This window comes from Triticum urartu, chromosome 1A, assembly GCF_056163025.1.
Source record: "Triticum urartu cultivar PI428250 chromosome 1A, HENAU_Tu73, whole genome shotgun sequence".
In the NCBI taxonomy this organism is placed as follows: domain Eukaryota; kingdom Viridiplantae; phylum Streptophyta; class Magnoliopsida; order Poales; family Poaceae; genus Triticum; species Triticum urartu.
Window position 1 is genome coordinate 27,749,587 of NC_141873.1, and position 7,420 is coordinate 27,757,006.

The following is a 7,420-nucleotide window of genomic DNA, read 5'->3' on the forward strand; positions in this document are numbered from 1 at the left end:
TGGGTGATGTTGCTAAGGAAAAAACTGCAGCAGACTAGCCGCAAAGGTATTCGGCTTCTTCACACCATTCAGTTCCGTTGACCGTTACGCTTACTCCCATCAATGGGAAAGAAGGTATGTGTGCTTGGATTATCTGCTTGATACTATATTTACACATATAATTTTCCTATAATACCCTGTTCAAATCAATCATGTTTTTCTCACAACATTCAGATTTTAGTTCTTCCATTGATGTTTCGGCTTCAACAGAAAATAGTCCTATTGCACATTGTGGTCAATGAGGATTAGCTGGTACTGCTAATGTTTACTGTGTTACTCTATGATTTGTTCCATTTTCTCAACTTTTATGTAACATACTTATATCATGCTTTTAGAATAGAGCTGGTAGAGGAGAATACACCAATATTTTCTGTTCTTTCCTGCAGGAGCTTATGTATATATGTGATTGAGCGTCCAATCTATGTAGATAAGTCACTTGATGAGTTATACTAGCAACATTTTAGGATATTAGTATATTTTCAGTTATGTTCTCAGATGGGATATCCACAGTTTTTTTCCAGATCTATTTACTTCTGTATTTAGTGATGCTTCCCATTGGTCTTTGCTCTCATGAAACACCTATGGGTGAGGCAATATATTTTCCCGTGTATATATCGGCGTTCCTGTTTTAAAAAATTGGCATTGAGGGTCTATTATACATGTTTCTTCTACACCCTGCTGCGTGCTTAATTTCCTTTCTTATATATGAACAAATGACAAGACATACAAAGCACGGTTCGTCACATCTGAACGGCAGTTTTTATAACTTATACCTTTATCCATCTCACAGATCTACATGAAAATATATCCTTTTTTTCTACTCAGAAGGAAATCTATCTACGTGTAATCTATGGACTTTTTTTGTTTCAAATGGAGCACTCTATATAATTTTTATTATTTATACAAAATTGTGTATTCGGTTACATGTGCGCTTTTCTAGAGAGAGTGAAAACTGGCGTAAGGCAGGTGATATTGGTAGACCAATAAAATAGCTATGTAGTGGTACTTGGCCAGCAATGTTTATATCCCTAATTAGGCTCGATTTTCAGGCTCTACTCAGATTGTTTTTCTCATAGGCACAATTAATCGCTGAGCTAAGTTAAATAATATATGTTACAGAACAAATTGGATCTAAAATTTGTAGATCGATTGGTGATATTAGAGAAAAGGCCTAAGCCCAACTTTTAGTATAAAGTTTTCAAAGATTCTGATATTACTCGCTGGGCCAGAAGTGAACAAGTGCCATGCATGGTGAACTTTCCCTAGCTTCAAGAGATGTGCATATGATGGCAAGGTTGCATTTGGCTGGAGCAAGCTTCGCTTAAAATTATCTGAATTATTTAACTTTTTTTCTCTGTGGTTTCTATTATGAAGTTCTCTTAATTGTTTACCCATTTTTCTCTGAAATTTCAGTCCTTCTCTAGCTTATAGTGAGTATTTTTCTTTTTCAATACCCTATGATTATTCGCTTCAGTTAGCTGGATGAATATGCTTCTCTTATAGGAATTGCATGCCTTCTATGCTTATGATGTTGTTATGTTGGCTTGCGAAACATGCATAGGACTGTACCATAGGACAGCTCCAAAATTGAAAATACAGGCTGACTGACATAGAAGTTTGAGAAATTTAGAAAGGGAATTACTTTGATTTGCATACTTGGTGGCAGAAAAATGTTGTGGTCGTTTCTGCTGTTAGATATTATATAATTATCAAAGTTTGTAATTGCTTTGTAGACTTATCTAACCCAAAGATTGATACACATTTGACCCTTCTATTACATATACGGACACCATGGTGTGACCATTATGATTTGTTATTGTTGTTGAACATGTACTAATTCTCATCACCGTCTTTGCATGAAAACAATCTCATTATCATTGCCTCCAATATGGGATCCACCGCTGTAGCAATATATATATATATATATATATATATATATATATATATATATATATATATATATATATATATATATATATATATATATATATATTGGGACTGCGGTTTTTATCACTCTGCAGTGCTAGCTGTCTTATGATGAAGAATTACGTTGGCAATACATTATGTCCGTAAAATTCGACCTTCTATCACATATAACACCATAGTGTGACCTTTAAGTTTCATTTTTTCATTTTTTTCAGTTTTTTTTAAATTTACACCTCCTAAGGGTGTAGGGGCGCCCGGGTGCTGTCACACCTTTCTTTATATAGTTAAATAAATTAACATTCTTTTATACTTATGAGAGTAAGAAGTAATAGTACTCTTGATTTTTAACTGACTTTGGAGTGCATAAAGTCAACAAAATATAGAAGATGGCTGCAATTTTTTTATTCGCACTTACATCTAACATATCTCTTTCAGTGCATATGTTTAGTAGCACTAAATTAACATGAATGACACACTCACCATCCCTTATGTTTGAAGACTCTTCTGCTTTCAATGCCCCAAACGCTACCACCAATTAGATGGGGCACTAATAGATAAGTTGATATTCTACCTCTGAAAATCAATGTAAACCATCCAATATTTTAGTAGTAATATTTTACATCTATAATCATAATGGCCACCAATATGAATTTGTATATTTTGTGTGTTTAGTAAACATAAAAGATAAATTTAGTATGTAGTGATTACAACACATAACTAGCCCGTGTAGGCGCACGGGTCGATGACTAGTATTTCATAATGGAGAAGATATTTGGACGTATTGTAGTTATTACAGTAGTGGATGATAAACTTGCTGAGACTTACACAATGACTAGTACTGAAAATTAAAGCTAATCATCTCAGAATTGAAGTGTACACGTATGTTTTTTTTTGCCAGAATGTACAGCGAACACATGTTTCAAATTAACATTCAGTCAATACTAATATCCTCATAGGTGGTGTACCATATGTTTTAGTTGTACTTTTCTCTACTCTATACCTTCTCAGGTCTTAGAAGTGTAGTACTCCCTCTAATCCATAATAAGCATCGGGATTTTAGTTCACATTTGAACAAAAACCACGACACTTACTATGGATCATAGGGAATACCTTTTTGAATGGTAATTTACAATGCTTGGTATTCATGAAATCATCTTTATTTGCTCCATGGCAGGAACCTAGCGAGTACTCTTCTACAGATTGTCTTTAATGTCGTGGAAGAGCAAACGAAGCAGATTGTCATCAAGGTATTCAGCTGTGTAAGACCTCTCTAATTTTGTCCAAGTCAACTTTAATGTTGGTCTTATACTACCCAAATAATTTTTGCAGATTACTGATAAATTCTGTGTGAAGAGACATCCTTAAGGATTGTTTTTCTCAAGATAATTGTCGTGGTTGATTGGTTGACTAAAGCGCTTAAAGTTTCATTATTTTATTTTTTTCAGGTTTTTTTAATTTATTGCTCCTAAGGGTGTAGGGGCGCCCGGGTGCTGTCACACCTTTCTTTATATAGTTAAATAAATTAACATTCTTTTATACTTATGAGAATAAGATGTAATAGTACTCTTGATTTTTACCTAACTTTGGAGTGCATAAAGCCAACAAAATATAGAAGATGGCTGCAATTTTTTTATTCGCACTTACATCTAACATTTCTCTTTCAATGCGTATGTTTAGTAGCACTAAATTAACATCCCTTATGTTTGAAGACTCTTTTGGTTTCAATGCCCCAACAGCTACCACCAATTAGATGGGGCACTAATAGATAAGTTGATATTCTACCTCTAAAAATCAATGTAAACCATCCAATATTTTAGTAGTAATATTTTACTTCTATAATGATAAGGGCCACCAATATGAATTTCTATATTTTGTGTGTTTAATAAACATAAAAGATAAATTTAGTATGTAGTGATTAAAACACATAACTAGCCCGTGCAGGCGCACGGGTCGATGACTAGTATTTAGTAATGGAGAAGATATTTGGACGTATTGTAGTTATTACAGTAGTGGATGATAAACTTGCTGAGACTTACACAATGACTAGTAATGAAAATTAAAGCTAATCATCTCAGAATTGAAGCGTACACGCATGGTTTTTGGCCATAACGTACAGTGAACACATGTTTCAAATAAACATTCAGTCAATACTTATATCCTGATAGGTGCTGTACAATATGTTTTAGTTGTACTTTTCTCTGCTCTATACCTTCTCAGGTCTTTGAAGTGTAGTACTCCCTCTAATCCATAATAAGTGTCGTGATTTTAGTTCACATTTGAACGAAAACCACGACACTTACTATGGATCAGAGGGAATGGACTCCTCCTGTGTCACCCCTGCGCGGCGACCGGGGGAACCCTAGCGCCACCGCGTCCTCGTCCCTCCCCCGACCTCTCCTCCTCGCCGCCGCCGGGACACGCCGCCGGGCAAAGTCCGGTCGGTGTCGGCGGCGGCAGGATCTCTTCTCCCCTGGCTCGCTGGATCTGGCGCGGGCAGATCGCGGCGGTTGTTGGCGGCGCACTGGAGGCGGGGCGCGCCGGTGCGGGCTTGGGGGAGACGGCAGGGCTCACGCTCGCGGTATCCCCTGGTGTGCATGGGAGTCTGCTCGGGGCGCGTGGTGGCGTCCCTCGGCTAGTGGTGGCAGGCGCGGGGCTCTCGGCGGCACTCCGGCGCGTGCAGGCGGCGGTGGTCCCTATGCGTGGTTGGTGGCTCCGTCTCTGACCCGGATGGAGCGGGGGATGGCGGCGGCCCGGCGTGGCCGGCGATCTGGATGCGGTGGTTCCGGCGGCTCGCTGATCTGCCGGTGCTCCAGGGTTCTGCCTGGTGGTGCTGGTGGTGATGGCGGCCCGTGCACGAGAGTTGGATACCTTCGAACTGATCTGGGTGAAAACTTGCCTTCAGCGTCTGCCAAGGCCGGCGGTGGCGGCGCTATCTGCGTCATTTCGTTCTTGAAGGCATCGCCGTGGAGAAGTTCAAGGCCACTCTCTGCTACCTCCGGGGGAAACCCTAGATCGGATAATCGGATGACGGCGGCACTCTGGTGTCGTTCCTTCCTTGGGGGCATCATTCTTGAGGTACACACGTGATCGAGGGACCAGAGGACAGATTCTTTGGTGGAGCGGTGATTCATCCTACACACTGATGGCGACGGATCTTGACGGCGTGGCGCAATGCAGATTCGGAGTTCGCTGTGGGAGGATGGACTTGCACAGGAGGACGACGCTGTCGGGCGTCGTGGTGGCATCGATGGCAGAGAGACCTGGCACGGTTCATGCAACAGTACAACTCTGAAGATGGATTGGTGGCAGGTGGCTGCGGTGGCCTCATACCCGGCAGGCGTCCTGGTTGAGGAGTGCGCCGGATTGGTAGGTGCCCCATACTCGGCAGGCGTCCTGGTTGGGACCTCAGGTCTTAGATGTTTAGGTTTGGCTGTGATGTCTGTTTGGTATTAGGCCCAGACTATCTGCGCCCCTTCATCAATTGGATAGGTGTAACGACAGTTGTTGCTTACACGGTGGCTTTAGTCTTGCTGTTGTATGGCTTTGTAAGGTCTTGTGAGAATAATTAATAAAGTGGCCGTATACATCGCCCAGATGCAGAGGCCGGGGTCATCCTCCTATTCTAAAAAAATGGATGGGAGGGAATACCTTTTTGAAAGGTAATTTGCAATGCTTGGTATTCATGAAATCATCTTTATTTGCTCCAAGGCAGGAACCTAGCTAGTACTCTTCTATAGATTGTCTTTGATGTCGTGGAAGAGCAAAAGAAGCAGATTGTCATCAAGGTATTCAGCTGTGTATGACCTCTCTAATTTTGTCCAAGTCAACTTTAATGTTGGTCTTATACTACCCAAATAATTTTTGGAGATTACTGATAAATTCTGTGTGAAGAGATATGTGATAGAGTAAACCTTGTTGTCTAGGTATTCATCATGTTTATTTCATCGCATTAGTTCGTTCATGCATGTAGTTGAGTTAGCATTAGCTGAGTACCAAGCACGTACGTGTAGTCTGCATAAATGTGTTAGCAGCAGACGTAAAGCTCCGTAAAGTCGTAGCGGTTGAGTCGTGTGGTACATGAGCGTTGGAGCTAGAAGCGGATGCAGTTATTTGAGGCTCGCGTCAGAGTGTGTGGGCAAGCTCCCAATGTGCTACAGACTTAGGAATGACTCATGCTTCAGAATCATGCGTGTGCGGCCGAAGCAGTTAGATGAGATAAGGATGCATGCATCAGGCATTGGCCGAGTTGTATGGTCAGCTACCAGTGATGTGGATCAGGCCGTTAGTGGCTTGCCCACCAATAGGTGTACGTGTGGGTGCATGCAGGTAGTGGGTTAGTGGCTGTGTGTGATAGCCAAGTGAGTCGATCTATTTAAGCTATGTAACCGGTTGCATCAAGTGTGAGAATAAATAGAGAAAAGGCAAAGTTGTGTGTGCCAAGAGTCTGTGCGTATCTTCTTCAACCTCCAGGCTTGTGTTGTGTCTTCTTCCTCCTTGGGCTGTGCCAACATTCGGTATAGAGAGCTACGGTTTGATCCTTCCTTGTGATGGCCGGCATCGAGGGAGATGATGCGTCCAAGGTGGCGGAGCTGGCCAAGGAGAAGCCGGGGGAGCCGGCGACTCCACCGAAGGCGCGACTCACCGACGGCAATTGCAGCAGCAAGGTTCGCGTCGTCGAGCTCGTTGTGCGGCAGACCTCGTCGATGGTGCAGCTCCCCCCGCTGACCCGCACGAACTACACCGAGCGGGCGCTCGTCATGCGAGTGCGGCTGCAGGCGCAAGGCCTGTGAGAGGTGGTCGAGCATGGCGCCGTCATCGACTACCGCGACGATCATGAAGCTTTGGGCATCATCCTCTAGGCTGTGCCGCCGGAGATGTCGCGCTCCTTGGCTGTGAAGGACTCGGCGAAGGAGGCTTGGGACGCCCTCAAGACCTTGAGGATGGGGTCCAAGCTAGTCCGCGAAGCCCGGGCGCAGACGCGTCGATTGGAGTTCGAGAATCTCCGGTTCAAGGATGGCGAGAGGATGGAGGAGTTCGTTGTCCGCCTCACCGGCATCGTCAACGACCTCGAGGCCCTCGGCGACGGCATCACCGAGCACAAGGCGATGCTCAAGTTTCTTCGCTGCGTGCCGCAGCGCTACCGGCAGCTCGCCCACTTCATCCAGTCGCTACTCGACCTCAAGACCTTGACGATTGAAGAGCTCACGTGTCGTTTTTTGGCTGTGGAGGAGAGCTTCGACATGGACGAGGCAGGTAGCAGTAACAGCGGCACTCAGCTGCTCCTCACGGAGGAGTGGTTTGCTCGCTCCAAGAAACGCGGCGGTGCTGGCAAGAGGAGGAGCAAATTCGACATCCGCAAGGTCCGCTGCTACAACTGCCAAGACTACGGACATTTCTCGAGGGACTGCACCGCGCCCAGGAAGGAGCAGGCCCACCTCGCCGCCGCGACCGCCGA